Source organism: Rhinopithecus bieti, unplaced genomic scaffold, assembly GCF_001698545.2.
Source record: "Rhinopithecus bieti isolate Rb0 unplaced genomic scaffold, ASM169854v2 scaffold_1527, whole genome shotgun sequence".
In the NCBI taxonomy this organism is placed as follows: domain Eukaryota; kingdom Metazoa; phylum Chordata; class Mammalia; order Primates; family Cercopithecidae; genus Rhinopithecus; species Rhinopithecus bieti.
The window spans coordinates 383,929-408,291 of record NW_016803625.1 but is presented as its reverse complement, the minus strand read 5'-3'; the positions used below and the strand labels follow the sequence as shown (position 1 = coordinate 408,291).

Below are 24,363 nucleotides of genomic sequence, written 5' to 3'. Positions count from 1 at the left end.
AAAAAAAAAAAAAAAAAAAAAAAAAAAAAAAAAAAAAAAAAAAAGACAGGCAAGCTTGAGCTTAGAAATATTTAATGATTTTTTCAGTGTGAAACTAGCAAAATGATGGCAAAAGCAAGACCAAATTTTGAATTTCTTAATTTTTTTTTTTTTTTTTTTTTTTTTTGAGACAGAGTCTTGCTCTGTCATCCAGACTGGAGTCCAGTGGCATGATCTCAGCTCACTGCAAACTCTGCCCCCCAGGTTCAAGCAATTCTCCTGCCTCCACCTCCTGAGTATCTGGGACTACAGGCGCCCACCACCACGCCTGGCTAATCCTCAGCCTTCCAAAGTGCTGGGATTACAGGTGTGAGCCACCGTGCCTGGCCTTGAAACTTTTAATTCTTACTTTCTCTCTAATATAAATGTTAATATATTATATATTTAGTTAAATGCAGGGATATTTCTCTCAGTAATTGTATTAGTCTGTTTTTTGTTGCTTATAAAAGAGTACCTGAAATTGGGTAATTTATAAAGACAATAAATGCATTTCTTAAAGTTATGGGGCTGAGAAGTCCCAGGTTGAGAGGCCACAACTGGAGAGAGCCCTCCTGCTGATGGGGACTCTCCGAAGAGTCTTGAGGTGGTGAGGGGCATCACATGGACAGAGGCTGAGTGTGCTGAGGTGCTCGTTCTTTCTTCTTCCTCTTCGAAAGCCACCAGTCCCACTGCCATGACAACCCATTAATCCATTAACCCATTAATTCATGAATGAATTAGTCCATTCATGAGGGCAGGGCCCTCATCACCCAGTCACCTCTTAAAGGCTCCACCTTTCCAATACTGCACATTGGAGATTACATTTCAACATGAGTTTTGGAGGGGACAAATATTCAAACTATAGGAATAATTGATCAAGCAACAAGTATTTTTTATTTGCCTAGCACTGTATCCTCACACCCCATAGGATGCAAAGAAGAAAAAAGCATGATCTCATAGAATTTAAAGTCTGGTTGGATCTTGCTAAATTACTACCTCATTTAAATTTTAAATTCTTATTTTTTTAAGTTAACATTTTCAATAACACTGTGGCGGTTACAACCAGACAAACAAGAATGTGAGAAATGTTACAGAATTAGTTATGTATTTTTTAAACAAATGGAAACCAATTTTCAAAAAAGAAAAAAGAAAGACAGAAACCTACTGATGAAAACTGTTAAGACAAATGTCAATCAACTTTAATGTGTGGCCCTTGTTTAGATCCTACTTTAAATCAACCTACTGTGGGAATAGGAACACTGAATATTTAGTGATAGCAAGAAATCATGGGTCGTTTCTTTGAAGAGCAATACTAATATTTTAGTCACATTTTTTAAATAGTCATCAAATTTTAGAGATAAAATTAAAAGGTTAACAGCCAGTTAATAATAGCTAAAATTAAAAGGTTAACAGCCAGTTAATAATAGCTAAAATTAAAAGGTTAGCAGCCCGTTAATAATAGCTAAAANTTTTTGAGACAGAGTCTTGCTCTGTCATCCAGACTGGAGTCCAGTGGCATGATCTCAGCTCACTGCAAACTCTGCCCCCCAGGTTCAAGCAATTCTCCTGCCTCCACCTCCTGAGTATCTGGGACTACAGGCGCCCACCACCACGCCTGGCTAATCCTCAGCCTTCCAAAGTGCTGGGATTACAGGTGTGAGCCACCGTGCCTGGCCTTGAAACTTTTAATTCTTACTTTCTCTCTAATATAAATGTTAATATATTATATATTTAGTTAAATGCAGGGATATTTCTCTCAGTAATTGTATTAGTCTGTTTTTTGTTGCTTATAAAAGAGTACCTGAAATTGGGTAATTTATAAAGACAATAAATGCATTTCTTAAAGTTATGGGGGCTGAGAAGTCCCAGGTTGAGAGGCCACAACTGGAGAGAGCCCTCCTGCTGATGGGGACTCTCCGAAGAGTCTTGAGGTGGTGAGGGGCATCACATGGACAGAGGCTGAGTGTGCTGAGGTGCTCGTTCTTTCTTCTTCCTCTTCGAAAGCCACCAGTCCCACTGCCATGACAACCCATTAATCCATTAACCCATTAATTCATGAATGAATTAGTCCATTCATGAGGGCAGGGCCCTCATCACCCAGTCACCTCTTAAAGGCTCCACCTTTCCAATACTGCACATTGGAGATTACATTTCAACATGAGTTTTGGAGGGGACAAATATTCAAACTATAGGAATAATTGATCAAGCAACAAGTATTTTTTATTTGCCTAGCACTGTATCCTCACACCCCATAGGATGCAAAGAAGAAAAAAGCATGATCTCATAGAATTTAAAGTCTGGTTGGATCTTGCTAAATTACTACCTCATTTAAATTTTAAATTCTTATTTTTTTAAGTTAACATTTTCAATAACACTGTGGCGGTTACAACCAGACAAACAAGAATGTGAGAAATGTTACAGAATTAGTTATGTATTTTTTAAACAAATGGAAACCAATTTTCAAAAAAGAAAAAAGAAAGACAGAAACCTACTGATGAAAAACTGTTAAGACAAATGTCAATCAACTTTAATGTGTGGCCCTTGTTTAGATCCTACTTTAAATCAACCTACTGTGGGAATAGGAACACTGAATATTTAGTGATAGCAAGAAATCATGGGTCGTTTCTTTGAAGAGCAATACTAATATTTTAGTCACATTTTTTAAATAGTCATCAAATTTTAGAGATAAAATTAAAAGGTTAACAGCCAGTTAATAATAGCTAAAATTAAAAGGTTAACAGCCAGTTAATAATAGCTAAAATTAAAAGGTTAGCAGCCCGTTAATAATAGCTAAAATTAAAAGGTTAGCAGCCAACTATTGTTTACTGAGCATGTCATATGCTCCAAGGACTGTTGTAAGTATACTGCATGTATTATCTCATTTAAAACTTACAACATTAAACATTGGGTCTCATTTTACAGATGAAAAACTGAGGGTCAGATTTCTTAAAAGCAATACCTACAATCATAGAGCTAGCAAATGTCTGAGCTAACATTTCAATCCACGTCTGTCTGATTACAAAGTTCACGCCTTAGGTACTCTGTCTGCAGTTAATTGTGTTTTTATACACTGCAGAGCGCTAAGCTACGCTTTTAAAGGGAGAAGAAATAAAAAATTTTGTAATTTTCTTTTGAAACCAGAGCAATCAAAACTTTTACTGCTACTGAGAGTATATAAGAAATGCTCTCACAAAGAGCAAATCAGATTTTCTTTTGATTGTCACTGTGAGGAATTTGAGGAATTTCTTAGGGGACGCAGAAACATTGTTCTTCTCCTAAATTGGTTCTATAAATTCAGCCAGTGAGTGAACACATTGAAGAACAAGGGATATGGTAGAACAGGCATTTAAATCACTTCAGCTTCAAAATGCTTCATGCTCTCTAAATCCTTTTGATCATTAAGCCAACAGTAAGAGGATGTCTAAGTTAGAACATTTGGGGGAATATTTTCTAGAAAGTTTGTAAGAAATACTGGATCTTTGAAATGAATGAATTTTCTTCAATAACGTATTTGAAAGCAGATGAACCAGTGCCCCAAGGAGATAGCCTATTGTTCTATTGTTATGAATGCAGTGAATCCTTTATGAAGTCTTAGAAAAGAATTGGATGTGGTTAAACCCAAGGGGTAGAGAGCTAGGACTGGAGAGATATTTAGAGCTACAGAAGCAGCAACGTCTCTCAGATGAACATGTTTGTCCTAGTATCTTCTCATGTGAAAGAATGGTGTGAGCCAGCATTAACACATTTTAAAATTTCAAAAAGGGAAAAAAAGAACTACTGCCTGATCTCCCGTCCATCCACCTCTCTACATGTAAAGCAGAGGATGTACTCTTCAGCACAGCAATGTTATTCGTATGCGATACTTTGTATTTGTGAAATATGTACAAGGAAAGAGCTAGCAGAAGTACATTATATCCATCCTGTAATTCCAGCTACTTATCTCCACCTCTAGCAAAAGATGAATTTGCAGATAAAAGAAAGTGCTTCTTCTCTGAATACTCTCTTCAGATAATAAAATTTTAAATCTGTTATCAGAGAGTCACAACAATTTAAAATTAGGAATGATTTTGAAATTACCTAGTCAAACTTTCCTGTTTTGCATATAGAAAAAGTAATCCCAAAGAATTGACTCTCCCATATATTGTACATTTTCAGATACTTTTTTATCAAAAAAATTGACTAAATTATTAGTCAACTAATTTACCTAAGGTAATAATAGAGCTGGTTAATGAAAGATCTGGGACTAAAAATAAAACTTTCTTATCCCTCAGGATCATTTTGGAGCAAAAGACTACCTACATATATTGGGAAATTATAATTAAGCCTTCAATGATAACTGTGCATATCTTAGCTAAATCTTGCTTTATGACATAAACAATATTCCATGGGATGAAAAATTTTTAAATTTCAAATATGACATGAGAATAACTGAGTTGTGGGAATATATATTTTTCTCCATTTCAAAGTGAAAACAGTGACAAGTATGGAAAATATTCTGAAAGGACTATAAAGAAGTAATAGCTTCCTTAAGAAGTAACACATATCAAGCCATTCTATGAAAAAGGCACACATTGGGCATTGTGTGAATATTAAAGTACTTTTTCACCAGGAAAATCATTTGAAAAGGTCCTGTAATTTAGCATTTCTGAACAAAGCTGGATTGTTCATCTGAAAGTTCCTATGGCATTTTAATTTGTTTTTAAACATTCAACTGGATTCAGAATTCTGAAAGTGTATGAAATTTTATCTAATTTTAAAATCCACAAGGAATCTCATAAAAGAGTTAACACTAACAAAGTGGTATTGAGCAAAAAATTGCAGATAAAGTTATACCAAGAAGCAAACGCCAACTAAACTCTATTGTTATCAACTCTAATGCTAGTCTTTGAACTTAATAGAAATATTTTTTCTTAAAAAGACAAAAGTTGGCCAGGCATGGTGACTTTCACCTGTAATCTCAGCACTTTGGAGGCTAGGGCAGGCAGATTGCTTGAGCTCAGGCCATGTTACAGCCCGAGCAACATCGCAAAACACATCCCTACTAAAAATACAAAAAAAGAAGAAAAAATGGTGGTGTGATGGCACTCCTGCAGTCCCAGCTACTTGGGAGGCTGAGGTGGGAGGATCAAGAATGAGGCTACAGTGAGCTGTGATTACACCACTATACTCCAGACTGGGTGAGAGAACAAGACTCGACCTAAAAATATAACGATAATGACATACTTTACCATGGTATATAAAAACATTAAATTTTGTCTTTTAAAACATCTTGTCCTGAAGATACAGAGGAGACCAAGTAATTGTTTCAAATGACTAAGTCATTTTATCTGTGTGGAAATGCATGTGGGAAATATCAAAACAGTAACAAAGCTAAAGCTTAAATCTTCCAAGACATGAAGTCAAGAGGAATTCAATGTAATGGATGAATATGATCATGGCAAAAACATAAAAGAGCAGGTCTGAAGAGGCTCCTTCTGGCCAAATTTGGGATAATATGACATCAAAATAATAATCATCATAATGAATTATAATGCATTAAAATTTCTTCATTATTCAAAGTGTTAACAAGGAAAGAAAGAAAAATGAGAGAGAGGAGATACAGCTAGTTTGTCAAACTATTAATAACTGGTAACTAAATAAAAGATATATGGAAATTCATATGTCATAACTGGAAAGCTTACATTCAATCAATTTATTGATGTTAGCTATTTCTATTTTTTAAAATATACATATATATATATAGACAAGCATGGAGTGGTCTTCTTGTTATCTATGAAAGAAGAATTTGGAGAGCCTAATTTGAGTGGTGCTGGGTTTCTAGCACTTTCTGGAGGACAGGGCATAGGACTTTTTATTAATTTGACAGTTAAACCATCATTATGAAACTGAGTATGCCAGGTCAGGTGCGGTGACTCACGCCTGTAATCCAGCACTTTGAGAGGCTGAGGAGGACAGATCACTTGAGGTCAGGAGTTCAAGGCCAGCCTGGCCAACATGGTTAACCCATGTCCCTACTAAAAACACAAAAATTAGCCAGCCATGGCGGCGGGCGCCTGTAGTCCCAGCTACTTCAGTGGCTGAGGCACAAGAATTGCTTGAACCCAGGAAGCGGAGGTTGCAGTGAGCCGATATTGAGCCACTGTACTTCGGCCTGGGCGACAGAGTGAGACTGTCTCAAAAAAAATTTAAAAAAAGAAAATGAGTATGCCAAGTGCCAACTCTAGTGACACAAGTTATTAAATTCTTCTGAGTCTCTGTTCATGAAGACAACTCAATAGATTTGGGTAGGGGTAAGGGAGGAGAACTATGCTGAGTACTCAATATGCTCTACTTGGCAGACAAATTTTTATTGACATTCTGATTGATACATCTGTTTTCTCCTGTTTTAGTGAGTATACATGGTTAAATATGTCTAGTCAACTAGGAAAATTGTGTTTCTGAGTTTTAGACATGCAAACATTGGCAACAGAACAAAGACATGATCAATAATAGAATACTTTTTCTTTAATTAGAGCCTTTATTTTACTACCAAATATTTCTGAAGTGACCTTGAAATGTAGTAATAATAACAGTAAGAAACTGACGTCAGAGGATACAAAATAGATACCATTTTATATTATAAACATCTTCAGGAAAGGCAAAAGAACTTTGACACACTTTCCAATAAAAGACAATATAGACTCTTAGTTACAAGAGGTTTCAGCCGGGCATGTGGCTCATGCCTGTAATCCCAGCACTTTCGGAGGCCAAGGTGGGAGGATCACTTGAGGTCAGGAGTTGGAGACCAGTTTGGCCAACATGATGAAATCCTGTCTACTAAAAACAAAAACTAGCCAAGCGCTGTGGCAGGCACCTGTAATCCCAGGTATTCAGGAGGCTGAGGTAGGAGAATTGCTTGAACTAGGGAGGTGGAGGTTGCCGTGAGCAGAGATCGTATCACTGCACTCACTCCAGTCTGAGTGACAGAGTGAGACTCTGTCTCAAAAAAAGAAGAGGAGGCTTCAACAAGATAATTTTTTCAACTCTCATCTGTGGATTTCTTTGAAGGATCTCTAATTCCCACAGATGAGTGAGTTGAAATTAATTCATTCAACCAGCATTTGTTCAGAGTCTGTTACATGTGAGGCTTCACTCTGGAGATTCAGCACTAGTCCCTACTTTCATAAATGTTTTGTTATATATTGTTTGTAATTTATTATAAAATTCTTCAACATGGATGGCAAGGTAATATTCTTCCACAGAGGCCTTTGTCTGTCAAACCACACTCTATTTCATGTGTTATACTGGCCTAATTAATGCATCAGATTATTTCAGTTGCCAGCACAACACCAGAAGACAAACTAGGGGGACCCCATAATGACAAATCCGGGTATTGTCAAATCTAAGACAGTCTTATAACTAATCAAAATTGTCTAAAGATTATGTCATGCCAGATGTCCTAGATCTTCAGTATTTATCCTGTAACAAATACTGGCTATATAAATTGTTTCTGGGAGCAGCTACAAGACAGTGCCATAATCTGTCTGGATACCCAAGGAGAGGGTTAGTGGTAGCAGGTGGAAAGTAACAGGATATCAGCATTGGAATCTGACTAATTTGTGGGAACCTTCTCAGCACCAAATAAACATTATAGATGAAATCATCAAGATGAAATGGAAATTATGGAATATCATGGGAAAAGTCTGGAAGGAAAAGATTACAGTAAATGAATCAAATACAACCTTACACGGAAATACAATGAATAAAAAAAGAACAACGATTAGTATATTTACAAATGCTTAGGGGATTTTACATAACGACAAGAAACAAATAAGAAATGCAATACACTATTTAACAGTTGTTCCTGGATAGCCATTTTGGCACAAGCACAATGGGAATTATTTTTAAAAATTAATAGAATATGTATTATAAAGCACCCACATTGGACAGGTCAATTAGAGTTCTGAAGACAGATACCTGCTCAGTGAATTGCCTCCAAATTGTAGAAACAAAAGAAAGAATTAACATTTATTCCAACTTTTTAGAAGGAATTGTGATTTAGAAAATTAAATAGACCCAGTTGAAGAAAAAACAGTCTACGTGACGAAGAAAGCTAATTAATAAGTGAAATAAATGATAAGAATCATAGATATAACTATTTGCCCTGATTAGATTATTGATGCAGCCAACTCTTATCAATTGGTGTTAAAATAAAATAATATAAATGGCTGTTGGTGACCTGAAAATTCATACAATTCTAGCCAAAAAAATTTGTTCACAATCTGAGAAACATAATTTTGCAATAGAAGAATCAGACTTATATTCCCTTGATCCTGTGGCCAAATTTAATATCACCACTGGTGGGACAATCAGACATTTATGACCATCAATGTGACGCAATGTTAAGTGTACAACATCACCTATGATTTTAACTTTGACAAAAATGTTTAACTTGAATTTAATGCAACCTTTAGATTTGACTGCCAGATTACAGAAATTACTGGAGATGAAGAAACAAATAAAACATCACCACAAGAAAGGGATCAAACAGCGTAAGATCTTCTAAAGGACAACTGGGAGGACTTCAGCAAGTCAGAGTATCATTATAAAAGGTACTTTCAAAGAATAGTAGAGACTCATGGGATTTAACAGAATGTACTCAGACTGGATCTTGATTCAGATTAAACCACCTGAAAAGGGAAAAATAGGAGAAATTTAAATATAGAGTGAGTATTACATGATACTAACAAACTAATAACTTTGTTAGGTGAGATCATGTCATTTTGGCTACGTAAGGTGTTTTCAAGGAAGCTTATTGTTATACTGGGGGAAATGTTTATTTTACACAAAATAGGTCATCATAGGCAATGCAATATATACATAAGCATAGGCTTTAATCTACAAACTATAAGCAGAATACTTATACTAAGGATAATTAGCATTTGGAAGACTATTCAAAAGCCCTTCAAGAGTAGCTTCAATTATATCTATTTCCAGTCACCAAACTTGCATATGTACCCCCTGCATCTAAAATAAAAGTGAAAATTATTTTTTAAATAAATAAATAAATATGCCACTCATACCTAGGTTGTGGGAAAAGAGGTATATAGAGTCTATCTACATCTAACTATTAGAAGTAGTTAACTACATAACTACCAAAGGAACCTGATTGTGAACAAGCAATGTAGTTAATGTCAGTTTGAGTTAGAGTCTAACAAACTGCAAGAGAGGTAACTTTGGGCACTCGTGTAAACACTGTGTTGAAAGCAACAACTCACTGTGTTAGCTAAACAGGAAATTGTTCTCAAAGAGTTTATGTTATGTAAAATAAAAGCAACATCTGGATATCTATTTTCAAATCAAAATTTAGTGCTTAGTTAAACTTTAACCAGTTTAATTCCCAATTCCTTGCCTTTTTATTTTCTCCACAACAGTATCACACTCCTTAAAATAGATTTTACTATCTTTTAACATCAAAAGTATATTTATGTTAGTTCTTTGAAGCTAATCATAAAACAGTTTAGACCTACAAGTCCCACAAAGTGAAAAAACAAAGGATGTTTCATAGGACTTTGGGTTCCGTCTTATTAATTGATCATATATCATTGCTTTCCATTTACATGCTAATTCTGAATAAGGGCAAGAAAAAAAAATCTCAGGTTCTTTGTTCAGAAAAGTATTCCTAGTATTGAATCTTGTCACAGTAACTACCAGCTTTGTAGAAGCACAAAAGGAGAAAGAAGTTCCTTAATATTAGATTATTCGGGGCTTGACATTCTTGCTGAGTAAGCAACATATTTCAAAAAAATCAAAGGTCAGATGTCAAATCTTCCTGGCCAAATGATGACCTGTTTTAAGATTCCCTAGTCACAATTTGTTAGAGCACCTGGCTTTCAATATTTCCTACCACTAAGCCTTTATGTGTGAAGTAATTTATACATATAAACAATTTATATTTGATGCTATTTTAATTTGGAACTAATTAAATGATATTTAAATACAAATTTGCCCCCATTTTATGTAATAAGGCTACTCCTGACAAATTATCCAAAACATTAAATATTTGTAGAGTATATATTTTAACTTCACCAGGAGTCCTTACTTAAAATAATAGCATCTACAATATACAATGGAAAAAATTCTTTATGTAATAGCAAAAGCAATTTATGCTAAGTTGTGGGTGCTTTTGGACAGCAACTTTATATTTGCATTTCTTTCATGTGCGCCTAAATCTCTGTGTCTAAATAAGATGACACATAGATTTTAAGTCTCATTATTCCAGCTAAACAAGTGGAAATTTAAATTTATTGGCATTTCCTATATAAAGGCTTGAGTCACATTTATAAATGAACTATTGTTTTATTTCTTCTTAGGACATTTGCAAAGTTAGGATTAAGGCCAGCTGAAGAAAATTTGATATATTTCCTCTAGGACAATATCACTGTCATTTGTGTGCTTCCACCAGTGAAGGGTGGTGCTTTGAGACCTTACCATGTCGCCGAGCTTTCCTCCAGAGCTGAGAAACAGCAGAAGTGGCTCACATGCCACCCAGTTATTCCAGTTCTATTAAAAAAAATGTTTCCCTATAGAGTACACTCTATTTACTAACATTTGCAGAAACATGTAGGAAAAATTAAATATGAAGCACTCTTTCAAGAAACACAAAAAAGAGAGTATCTTAGTCTGTCTGAGCTGCTATAACAAAATATTATAAAGTGGATAACTTTAGGCCAGGCACAGGCTCGAACCTGTAATCCCAGCACTTTGGGAGGCCGAGGCGGGCCGATCACCTGAGGTCAGGAGTTCAAGACCAGCCTGGCCAACATGGTGAAACTCTGTCTCTTCTAAAAATACAAAAATTAGCTAGGTATGGTGGTGCATGCCTATAGTCCCAGCTACTTGGGAGGCTGAGGCAGGAGAATCGCTTGAACCCAGGCAGTGGAAGTTGCAGTGAGCCGAGATGGCACTACCGCACACCAACTTGGGCGACAGAGCAAGACTCGGTTTCAAAATAAACAAATAGGATGACGTATAAACCATAAACACTTACTTCGCATAGTTCTGGAAGCTGGAAGTTTCAAGATTAAGGTGCTGGCAGATTTGGTATCTGGTGAGGGCCTGCTTCCCTTCATGAGGGCTCGGTGCTCAAGACTTAATCATCTTCTAAAACACCCCAACTCTTAATACCATCACTTTGGGGGTTAGGATTTCAACACAGGAACTTTAGGGGACACAAATATTTAGTCTGTAACTGGACAAAGTCTTTCAAGATCACCAGCTTCAAGGTAGATAACAGACTTTGTGATCAATTTTAATTTTTTTAGGCACTTCCTTCCTCCTATTTTAATCTATTTCAACAAGACTTCTTCCTTTTGGCAGCTGATGGTGTTAACTGCACTCTTGCCTAAATTGCTTTAAGCACCATCTTGTATTTAACTATTTTATAATCCTCAGGAGCCTCAAGTCCCCACCCAGTATTTGCCTTGAACTGGAGGCCATGATATTAAGTGAAATAACTCAGAAACAGAAAGTCAAATACCACATGTTCTCACTTAACAAATGGTAGCGAGGTAACATGTACACTTGGACATAGAGTGTGGAGTAACAGACACTGGAGACTCAGAAGGATGGGAAGGTGGGAGGGGAGTGAAGGATAAAAAGTGGCTTAATAGGTGCAATGTACATTATTCAGAAGATGGTCACAGAAAAAGCCCCAGACTTCACCACCATTATCCAAAATATCCATGTAGCAACACTGCACTTGTAGACCTTAAATTTATGCAAATAAAAAAATGTTTTAGATGTACCTATTTCTGATAGAAAGTAGATACAAAATCACCCATTATTTCATAATCAAAGAGTAATAAAATTACATTGTATGTCTTCTCAATGTTTTTATATATGCTTTTAATTTGTTTTAAAATTGTTATGAAAAAAGTCATATTATATAAATTTTAGCCTATTTTTCCCTTAGTAGTATATTTTCACATATCAAAAAATATTCTTCTATAATATGATTTTAAAGGAATCATAGTAATAATGGTGTTTTTAAGTAATTGAACAATATTCATCTTATGAGTACCTCCTTAGAGATAAAGCAACAGAAAGAATCCATAGCAGCAAAACTGTATTGAGCTTTTCATTTGTTTTTACATATCAAAGCAATTTTGCCAAATGCCTACTATTTGTCTTTTATGTACTAGGAAAACAAAGATAAGTTTTTAGAGTAGTTATAGGTAGGTTAGTCAAATATTATGTGTTGGATACTATGACAGAGATAGGTCTACATGGTACAGGAACACAGAGAAGAGGCCTCTAAGTAAGAATGAGAGTTACCTGTTAAGTGACACTAAGTAAACTTTTGAAGGACAAGGGGGATGGAAATTGCAGTACAAACAGCATAAGTACAAGGAGTCCTAGAAACAGTCAAGCATTAATTCACAAATTGGCTTGATCATAAAAATCAGTAGAGACTGGCAGGCGCGGTGGCTCATACCTGTAATCCCTGAACTTTGGGAGACCGAGGTGGGTGGATCACCTGAGGTCAGGAGTTTGACACCAGCCTGGCCAACAAGATGAAACTCCGTCTTTACTAAAAATAAAAAAATTAGGCGGGCGTGGTGGTGGGCACCTGTAATCCCAGCTACTCAGGAGGCTGAGACAGGAGAATCACTTGAACCCAGGAGGTGGAGGTTGCAGTGAACCGAGATCACGCCACTGCACGCCAGCCTGGGCAACAAGAGCAAAACTCTGTCTCAAAAGAAAAAAAAAATCAGTAGAGACATAAAAAAAATCAGTAGAAACATAAAAAAAATCAGTAGAGACATAAGCCCCACTCCTGGAGATTCCAATTTAATATGTTTAGGGTCAGGCCAAGAATCTGCATGTTTAATAATGTCCCAAGAAATTCTTACATTCAGTCAAGGTTAAAAAACAATTCTAGTCCCACCAACTGGAAGCCTGCTTGTTTTACAATATAGCAGTAAGGAAGTAGCCATCACCGAAGCTTGGAAAGTGGCCAAAGACAGAATGCGTGGGTTAAGCCTTGAAGTTTATCCTGAAAGATAAAGGACTGAATCGAGTTTGCAGAGCAGATTAGCATTTTAGAAGGATCACTCTGTAAGAAACGGAGTATGATGTGTAAGGAAACCTGCTTTTGAGGAGGCTAATGCGGCAATCTAGGCGAGAAGTCATTAAGACCTTAATTTAAAAAATGGTTATGAGTTTAGGAAAGAGGAGAACAAGAGATACCAAGGAATTAGAAGCCACGGGGATTAGGGATTGATTGAGTATAAGTGAGAGTGACCTAGGAAGACTCCCAGGGAAGTGGATTGGGTGACTGGTTATGAGATATGCCATTTATGAAAATGTGTCATTCAAGAAAAGCGCAGGTTTGAAATGCATAAGTTCAATTTTAGATATACTGAATTTTATTGGAAATTCAATTGTAGGTTCCATCGCAAACTCAAAAGGAAGATTTGTCAGAAGGAAGTTTGTAATGTAACAGTGATCGAAGTTGAAGCCATGAGGAAGATAACACTTAATGTTTAAGCAGAAAAAAAGGGACCTACAATGGAGACTAAAAGAATTACCTTTTTTCTTTTTAAGGAAAGAATAATGCTACAGAAAACAAAGGAGGACTCCAGAAGGAGAACTGCTACAGATACATCAAACAAAATAAGGACAAAGCAAAGTTCCCTGAATTGTGCCATATGGAATTCAATGGTGCAGGTATCAGGAGCATCTCCTCTGCACATGTTTCTGGTGGGCTTGGCCAATCAAATGTTTCCTTCCTAGGAGCTGAATCTTAAGTGGTGACACAAGGAGGAAAGGTAGTTGAACCTTAGTAAACATACATGATTATGAATGTCCACGGTTTCATTTCAGTGATCCTGTGCTTTCTGCCCTCAGGAAGCTTGACTGTTTAGCATTTTCTTCTATTCTGCATTATACCAGTATATTTCCAACAAATACCATTTTTTCCCATAAGTTGTTCTCAATTTGTTTCTTTGGCTTTTAATTAGAGACCCAAAACTGCCAAAGTAATTTTACTTTTGCTTTCATTTTCAATAAGACAAACTACTATTCTGTTTATTTTCTGAAGTAAAACAGGAAAGAGGGAGATGATTGATATAATAAAGTCATTGAGTACACAGAAGAGGATGGAATCCAATCTACAGGTTGAGAAATGAGCCTCGAGTTAGATAGGCACCTTTTCCATCAGGAAGGAAAAGTGCAAATGCCAATAAATAAGCGTGTAAGTAAGAGGGAGAGGAAGGTGCAGTTTTCACTTTGTGCCCTTGGCTTTTCACAATGAAATGGACAGAATCATCATCTGCTGAGTGTAAGAAGAGTTGGTGGTTTTGACAGTAAGGGAAATGTTTTGAATACCCACTGTTGGTTGATCAGAAGCACCTTCACCATAACTGAGGACTCAGCCTTGGTCAGAAAGCAACAACATACAGGGACATCAATTGGTATGGCTGTGTGATTTTTCTCCAGGAACTCTCAGCTGCTCAGTTCCAGAGTCAGAGAAACAGGATGGCTGGATTAAGAGTTGAAAGTAATATTGATAGCATAATTTAAGTAGTGGACACCACTGTGTGGGCCTGAACAGGGAAAATGGGAAGACAGAAGGAGACTAATTGATTAGGAGAAAATGGAGGGCTCAAAGCATATGGGGTCATGAGATCAAAGGGCAGACATAGTTCAAATAAGGACAAGAAAGTTACCAAAAACAAATGGTGGGGTAAAGCAGATGTCTTGCCTAAACATCAAGCCTGTATCTGAATCTCTCTATGAATGGAGGGTTCACGTTTATCTGCCTTCAGACTGCTCCACTCAGCTATCAGTCAGACTTTCTAAGGATTCCTAATCTGTTTTTCTGACTTTCGCCCACAAGCTGGATGACCACTTGGTGGAGCTCCTGCAAAGAGAATGTCAGCCCATTGGTTAACAAGATATCCTGAAAAACTTGAGATTCTGTAAATAATGCAGTTTACTTTAGCCCGGTCCAATAAATGGTGGACTGATTGAAAGCTACCCTTTCCCTATTGCTTCCAATAAAATGATAACTGACTTCTGGTACTTGGAGCAACCAAGATTTTGGAAAGTTCTTTGATCTTAATGCAGCAATGAGTCTTCCCTCTATTACTAGCCTAAGCCTAATCTAGTCCTTCATCAGTTGTAGAAATATAATATCTTTAAGAAAGGATCGGAAAAAGAGACCATAATTAAGACACTGCTCCTTTAGGCCTAGCCTATTAATAATACCTTTAATCTATTTTACCTCACAGGTTTAAAAAAAATTCTGCCTATTGCTTAGTGCCACCCATACTGCTGACGACAAACAATGATCTGTTGCATAAATTGCCACCTACCTTTTATTCCGTAGCAGCCATTCATTACAACTCTAAAGCCAGTAATTACCAGTGATGAAAGTGGCATTATCTGCTGTGACTTCCTGTTTGGTTTTACTTTGAAAGTGCCTTAGCTGGTTACCTTACTTGGATACTGTAGACTATTCGAGTGCCATAGACAACTTATCTCCTGTCCCGGGCATAGTCCCCCAAACAGTGCCTTCATTACTGCGAGGAGAGAGTGTGGCTTAATTACACTATATTCATCTCTATGACTAGCCAGACAACTCAAACCATAAGGTTTCATTACATGATTGTTATAGTTTCATCATGGTTTATGACCAAGAGCACACACTTTCTAATGCAGTGTGAGAAAATAAAAAAGATGTAGTTAGATTAATTAATTTGCAGCAAAATACTATCTGGAGCATCAGGAAGACTGGCAGGTGCTTACAGTTCTCCATGTCATAGATCAAATTTTAAAATTTCAATAAGCAGTTTCTCTTCTTTTAATTGACAGATGTAGTGGTTACCTTTAGCTGTCATAGAATTGAATAAAAATCTGAGATAATGAGATAATACGATGTTGACATGTTTATAGGTGGCAAAAATAAACCTTAATATTGTGTCATCAATTTCTTCTTCTCTGCACCTATAATTATGCAGGCTGTGTGGATTTCGTTCTTTTCATACTGGTAGTGTTATACGATACTCGGTCACATTCCCCCTAAGATAAGGAGGCTGAATTGCAGATCTGGAGCAAACTTTTGCCCTTAGATTGTTGACAGGCACTGCAATTTAATTAAGTTGACATTTCTAGCATAAACTCCCAGAGATAGAAGACACCACAGAGAATCTTTTATCTAGCCTTCTGCCCAGTATAGGAAATCTTTCCACAGCACACCCAGCAAGCTGCTTTTCCAGTCTTCCTTGATTTCATCAGCATCCCAAATTATTCACTGGGTGTTTAATCATGGTTCTGCTTTCTTCTAGGAAACATACATACACAAAGTCAAATTTTCTATCAGAGAGGACAAAAGGGAAATGAGTTGTCTATCAGAGAGAAATGGGCAAAGACAAAAGGAAAATCATTAGTGGAAAGAAAAAGGAGCGCTAAAGAGCAGTATGATGAGAAACAGGGGGAAGAGACGCATGCAGTTTAAGCAGAGCAATCACTTTCACTAAGCCCTTTTCATTCTCTTGCAATACTCTTAGGGATTACAGATTGGAAGGCCCTGCACTGGTGTTGAAGTAGACTGAGAAGAAACATGGGTCGGGCACAGTGACTCATTCCTATAATCCCAGCACTTTGGGAGGCCAAGGTGGGAGGATCAGTTGAACCCAGGAGTCTGAAACTGACCCTGGCAACATAGCAAGACCCTATCTCTACAAAAAAATGTAAAGATTAGCCAGGTATGGTGGCACATGACTGTAGTCCCAGCTTCTCATAAGGCTGAAGTGGAAAAATCACTTGAGCCCAGTAAGTTGAGGCTGCAGTGAGTCATGACTGCACCACTACACTTCAGCCTGGACAACACAGTGAGACCCTGTCTCAAAAAGAGAAAGAAAAGAAAAGAAGGGCCGGGCGCGGTGGCTCAAGCCTGTAATCCCAGCACTTTGGGAGGCCGAGACAGGTGGATCAGGAGGTCAGGAGTTCGAGACCATCCTGGCTAACACGGTGAAACCCCGTCTCTACTAAAAAAATACAAAAGCTAGCCGGGCGAGGTGGCTGGCACCTGTAGTCGCAGCTACTCGGGAGGCTGAGGCAGGAGAATGGCGTAAACCCGGGAGGCGGAGTTTGCAGTGAGCTGAGATCCGGCCACTGCACTCCAGCCCGGGCGACAGAGCAAGACTCCGTCTCAAAAAAAGAAAGAAAAAGAAAATCTGGCCCCTTCTTCCGNGAGGTCAGGAGTTCGAGACCATCCTGGCTAACACGGTGAAACCCCGTCTCTACTAAAAAAATACAAAAAGCTAGCCGGGCGAGGTGGCTGGCACCTGTAGTCGCAGCTACTCGGGAGGCTGAGGCAGGAGAATGGCGTAAACCCGGGAGGCGGAGTTTGCAGTGAGCTGAGATCCGGCCACTGCACTCCAGCCCGGGCGACAGAGCAAGACTCCGTCTCAAAAAAAAAAAAGAAAAGGAAGGGAAGGGAAGGGAGGGGAAGGGGAAGGGGAAGAGGGGAAGAGGAAGGGGAAGGGAAAAAAGGAGAAGAGAAAGAGGAGAAGGAAAGGGAAAGTAAGAAACATCGACTGGAGAAAAGTGTCAATGTCATTATCAGAGCCTACAGAGGCATTAATGTGGCCAGTACTGTGTCTTTGTTTGGGTGTTAAGAAGGAAGGTCTACTTAGGTCAGCACCTAAGAAAGATGCATTCCTCTATTTGTACTGCTAACTTCTAATCTGTCACCTACCTGACCCACTAACTGTGGACCCACTAACTCTATTAACAGTAGGTATAATTGTATTAGTATAGATTTCTTTAAAAAAAGATGAAACAAGGGCTTATGTGCAAGGGATTATTTTGGGAATGATCCTAAGTTTTAAGGAGTGAATGGACTGGAGAGAGTAAAGTAGGGAAGAAAGGAAAGCAGTATCAGGGGAAGAAGGTCTCAAGCTGAACGCGACCACAGATCATGATCCATTGAGAATCCTCTAAAGATCCATACAGAATGAGCCTCAAAATTCTGCAAACAAGGGACAGAAGAAGGTGGCATTTATCCACTGGGGTCTGTCCCTGATAGGTCACGATTTGCCTTAATGATATTAACCTCTCATATACAATGTGTGAGGCAGATCTGTTACCTACCACAGACACCCCAGTTGCCCTGTAGAGTTAGCAATGGGGCAAAAATTAAGAAAAGCCAAGTGTGGCCTGGCACAGTGGCTCACATCTATAATCCCAGCATTTTGGGAGGCCGAGGCAGGCTGATCACTTGAGGTCAGAAGTTTGACACTAGCCTGGCCAACATGGTGAAACCCCTGTCTCTACTAAGAATAAAAAATTAGCTGGGCTTGATGGCAGGCACCTGTAATCCCAGCTACTTGGGAGGCTAAGGCGGGAGAATCAGTTGAACCCATGAGGCTGAGTGCACTCTAGCATGGGCAGCACAGCAAGACTGCACCTCAAAAAAAAAAAAAAAAGGAAAGAAAAGAAAAGGAAAAGAAAAGAAGAATTAAGAAAAGAGAAGAAAAAAGAAAAGAAAAGACAAGTGTAGGCTGAATAATGGACACTTCCAGATTAAAGGAGACTAAAAAGATATAAGAAGTAAATGCTATGTGTGATCCTGTTCAATTCTGAACCAGTAAAAAAGTCATAATTCATAAAAGACATGATTAGAAAAATTTACAAACTTGTATTAGATGTATTGATTAAAATATTATATCAATGTCAAGAGTGATGTTGATTTTTACCTAGCCAAGAACAGCGGTCTCAGTGATGACTGGTGTAAAATTAGGTCCAAGAATCTACGAGTTGGGGCACACCAGGTGCCTACACAACAATTAGCCCTAGATTTTCTTTTTAAATAAAAACTCTGGACATCACTAAAAATGGAAAAGTAATAACTTTATAGTGGAGAAATCTGGTGGACATCACCAGTGTTGGGACAAACTGACATCACATGCCTCCTAACGTGATGTATTGAGAAGAAAACAGTATTATTCTTACATGATATTTTTACATGCTAACTTGCATAACCTGGATTGAATCATACAAAAGCATTAAACAAACCCAAATTAATTTCCTTTCTACAAAATAAATGCCCTAAACTCTTAAAATATCAGTATCACAAAATAAAAGAATAATGGACACTTCCAGATTAAAGGAGACTAAAAAGATATAAGAAGTAAATGCTATGTGTGATTCTGTTCAATTCTGAACCAGAAAAAAAGTCATAATTCATAAAAGACACGATTAGAAAAATTTGCAAACTTGTATTAGGTATATTGATTAAAATATTATATCAATGTCAAATTTCCTAGGTTTGATCATTTTATTACAGTACATAGATGAATATGCTTGTTCTTAAGAAACACACACTGATGTATTTAGGAGTAAAGCAGCATGACATCTGCAGCTCACTTTCAAATGGTCCTGTATATATGGGGGCAGGGTGGGAGAAAGAAATCAAAAGTGGTAAAATGTTAACAATAGTGAATCTGTGTGAAGTATATGGGTGATCTTTGCACTATTCTTGCAACTTTTCTGTAAGTTTGAAAGTATTTGAAAGTAAAAAGTTTAAAAACTGTAAGCTCTGGACCAAAGGGAATTATAGCGAGGGTTCAAAAGACCCGAGCTGTAGTCCAAAGTCATTGATGCTTGTTGTGTCTGTTTTCTCATCCAGAAACTTTATAGAATTACTGTAAGAACTAAATAAAGTGATTGATGTAAAAGACGTTTGAAAGGTTTAAAATAACACACAATTGTGTAGTACTGCTAGAAACGGGAGTCTGACATTTGAAGATGTCTTAATAGATGGGGTGTTAGACCATGTATCATTTAAACAGTGACAGACATACACAGAGAAACAGAGCAATGTGTGGGTTTATAACTTGAAAGTAGAGAGCATTTTAAGTCATTTTCAGCTACTAACTCCTTATTCCAAACTGGTACCCTTTAACAAACTTTACTTATCTACTGTATACTAGACAATATGTATACTGTAAGAATTGTAAGGATGAATGATTCATATTCTCAAGGAAGTTAGAGCCTATTAGGGGATAAAACTACAAAACTAAAACTCAATAATATGATCTGTTAAGAAATGACTACAGAAACAAAAGTAAGAAAGCAGCAAATGTGAGGTTTGAGGATAGAGACAAAAGAATTTCTGACAGAAAGTAATATTTGAATTGAGCCTTGATGAATGAGAATATCACTTAGAAATAAGAAAAGGAGGACTGGGTGCAGTGGCTCAAGCCTGTAATCCCAGCACTTTGGGACGTTGAAGCAGGCAGATCACCTGAGGACAGGATTTTAAGACCAGCCTGGCCAACATGGGGAAATCCCATCACTACTAACAATAAAAAAAGATTAGCTATGCATGGTGGTGTGCACCTGTAGTCCCAGCTACTCAGGAGGCTGAGGTACGAGAATCTTGAATCCCAGTGGCGAGGGTTGCAGTGAGCCAAGATCGTGCCACTGCATTGTAGCTTGGGCAACAGAGTGAGACTGTCTAAAAAAAGAAAAAAGAAAAGGGCATTTTAGGCAAAGAGAATGGCTGAGGAAGCTATAAAAATACCTTACATATTTAGTCTCTGCAATTTTTTGCCTCCTGTGTGACAGCTTCCCCACATTACCCTTCCTAAATACCCGTGTAGCCATGAGAATTCCCTCCATTTTTATTTCTTGTTTTGTCACCAACTTTGAAATTTTATAGTGTATTAAAATAATGGATGGTCCACCACAGTCATGAAGAATGAATGGAACCTCCTGATAAAAGTGGTTTTGTGAGTTTTTTTAGGGATCGTTAATTTTTAAAAATCTGATTCTGGAAACCAAGAAGACTATTAAATGTTTCTAAATTTAAAAAAACAAACATCTGTATACCACGCTGTTCTTCTTTGCATTGGGATTTGGGTTATTTCATAGAGCATTTTAATTAATGGTGCAAATTAGTCTAATTACCAAATTAGCCTAAAGCTCTCAGAAGTGAGGTCAATGGATACACATGCTGTGGAAAGGCTAGACTTTTCATAAAGCCACAAAACTATTTTTGGTACCCAGAAGATGACTTGGTTAGTATCAAAAACAGTAAGATACACCTTCATTTAAGACACAAGTGAAAGACACTTCTGCGGTTAATAAAAAGGGAGTAGAAGCCTCTAGGAGATACACTCCACTGCTTCTACAGAGAGGTAGAAGTGGAGTTTCAGTTTTAATTTTGCCCTGTCTTTCTTTGAAATGATTCTAGCTTCTGCTTTTGAACAAACAGTAACAGTTTCTGATCCCTGTTTTACTGTCATTGAATATCAAATGGAGAACTTGTTTTTGAGACAGGAAATGCTAGTGAAACTCCTCACTCCTGTCAGCACTTTCTAAGCAAAGTTAGGCACACTGCTTGCATTCTTCTCTGTATTTGGAGATCTTCATCTTTACAAGATGCTTATTGGAATCTGGAAGCTAGAATAATCCATACTCAGGCTTCAATAGCCTAAACTGTTTTTTTGTTTTGTTTTGTTTGAGACAGAGTCTCTCTGTGTCACCCAGGCTGGAGTGCAGTGGTAGGATCTTGGCTCATTTCAACCTCCGCCTCGTGGGTTCAAGCGATTTTCCTGTCTCAGCCTCCCAAGTTCCAAGAAGCTGGGACTACAGGCATGCGCCACCATGCCCAGCTAATTTTTGTATTTTTAGCAGAGAAGGGTTTTCACCATATTGGCCAGGCTGGTCTCAAACTCCCGTACTCAAGTCATCTACCCCCGTCAGTCTCCCAAAGTGCTGGGATTACAGGCATGAGCCACTGACCCAGGCCCAATAGTTTAATCTTCATATTTCACACCTGGAAAACTATAATTGTAGTACTGCTGACTTTTTAAACTGGTACAAAGACTTATATTAGGCAATGTCTAAAAAGTGCTCTAATCACCTTAGAAGAAAATTACACACTCTACAAATCACAGACTTGGGAGGTATTGTTAGAAGTAACCTGCTCCAACTCTGCAATATATGAATCAAGAATCATTTGTACGATGCAGTGAATTAAGATGGGTACCCTGGGCATTTAGTCTGAAAGGTCAACAAAATGCAACTTGTTAGAACAATTTTAGCTCTGTAGCCTGTGGCTACCATTTATGCTAAAATAAGTATTTTATTATACACAGTGACAAATTCTTCCATCTCTTCAGCTCTCTTCACCAATGCAATGTATACTGGGTAATATCTCCCTCAGTTAGTTTAGGCCATCTCTGGCTCTTCTGGAATATTCTGTACCTCTCAGGTTTGCATTTGATATGCATTTTAAAGGTACCTTGCCTATAATTTAAAAGCAGGATGGGAGGGCCGGGCGCGGTGGCTCAAGCCTGTAATCCCAGCACTTTGGGAGGCCGAGACGGGCAGATCACGAGGTCAGGAGATCGAGACCATCCTGGCTAACACGGTGAAACCCCGTCTCTACTAAAAGAATACAAAAAACTAGCCGGGCGACATAGCGGGCGCCTGTAGTCCCAGCTACTCGGGAGGCTGAGGCAGGAGAATGGCGTAAACCAGGGAGGCGGAGCTTGCAGTGAGCTGAGATCCGGCCACTGCACTCCAGCCTGGGCGGCAGAGCAAGACTCCGTCTCAAAAAAAAATAAAAATAAATAAAAAAATAAAAGCAGGATGGGGCTGGGCGCGGTGGCTCACGCCTGTAATCCCAACACTTTGGGAGGCCACTGCAGGCAGATCACTTGCGGTTAGGAGTTCAAAACCAGCCTGGCCAACATGGTGAAATCCCACCTGTAATAAAAATACAAAAATTAGTCAAGTGTGGTGGCAGGCCCTTGTAATCCCAGCTATTTGGGAGGCTGTAGCACAAGAATCACTTTAATCTGGGAGGAGGAGGTTTCAGAGAGCCAAGATTGCACCACTGCACTCCAGCCTGGGTAACAAAGGGAGACTCTGTCTCAAAATAAATAAATAAATAAATAAATAAATAAATAAATAAATAAGATGATAGCAGGATGGGCACAGTGGCTCAAGCTTATAATTCCAACACTTTGGGAGGCCAAGGTGAGAGGATCAACTGAGTTCAGGAGTTTAAGACCAGCCTGGACAACATGATAAGACCCCATCTCTATAACAATTTTAAAAGTTAGCCGAGAGTGGTGGCATAACCCTGTGGTCCCAGCTACTCAGGAAGCTGAAGTGGAAGGATCACCTGAGCCCAAGGGGTAGAGGCTGCTGTGTTTGCACCACTCACTCTAGACGGGGCAACAGAGTGAGACCCTGTCTCAATCAGTCAGTAATAAATAAATATAAAATGATAGCAGCTGGCAGTCACGAGAGGCAGCAAGGGAGATTTTCCAAAATACAAAATTCTCAAGATTCTAACCTCAGGATAGATTCTGAAACCCTAAGAGATTTTGGAAATTCTCGAAAGGTAGTTTTGCTAACACACAGCCAATTATAATCCACGTTGTCTTTTCTCCCTTGGGGTGCAAGGCCTTAATTAACAATATTTAACTTAAGCAGTCTCATAGTGCTACAACCAAGGGAACTCCTGAGCTACTTCCTGTTTCCAAGTCCCTGACCAAGCCACTCTTGAACTGCTCCATCGCCCAAAACAAACAAATTCTTTTAGTTAATATTTAAACTCTGTTCATTTGAGCTTTATTCCTTTGACCCTAATGCTTTAACTTCTGCTAAAATAAAAACACTCTTTACACTATTATTAATTATTTATGCTCTACTGTGATTGAAGAATCCAAACAATTTTGATAGGTGACTGCTTAAGCCTCTGAGAGTGAATTAACTGTATTGATCTCTTTGAGAATAAATTAACTATTATTGCTCATTGCTCATTTACATGTATAAGCTCTGGACTGGATACATTTTTTAAGACACTTAATATTTTAAGGCACTTAATTATTGTGAGACTTTATACATACATATATAAATATATACATATATACACATATGTATGTATGTGGTTTTTCTTTTCTTTTTTTTTTTTTTGAGACGGAGTCTCGCTCTGTCGCCCAAGCTGGAGTGCAGTGGCCCGATCTCAGCTCACTGCAAGCTCCGCCTCCCGGGTTTATGCCATTCTCTTGCCTCAGCCTCCCGCGTAGCTGGGACTACAGGCGCCCGCCACCTCTCCCGGCTAGTTTTGTATTTTAGTAGAGACGGGGTTTCACCGTGTTAGCCAGGATGGTCTCGATCTCCTGACCTCGTGATCCACCCGTCTCGGCCTCCCAAAGTGCTGGGATTACAGGCTTGAGCCACCGCACCCGGCCGTATGTATGTGTTTTTAAGTCTCACAATAATTCTACCAAGTAGGCATTCCTTTTAGGAAATGGAGTCTGGCTCTGTCTCCCA

General features: G+C 38.2%; 1 long non-coding RNA gene across 1 annotated transcript in view; it reads left to right on the top strand.

Moving 5' to 3' along the window:
• Window positions 1-14,935, top strand: part of LOC108541319 (uncharacterized) — a 26,747-nt gene extending 11,812 nt beyond the window's left edge. Inside the window, exons 3-4 of the long non-coding RNA XR_001888935.1 lie at window positions 8,472-8,609; window positions 13,606-14,935. This is a non-coding gene — a long non-coding RNA (uncharacterized LOC108541319). The remainder of the gene's footprint in view (window positions 1-8,471; window positions 8,610-13,605) is intronic.
• The last annotated feature ends 9,428 nt before the right edge of the window (window positions 14,936-24,363 follow it).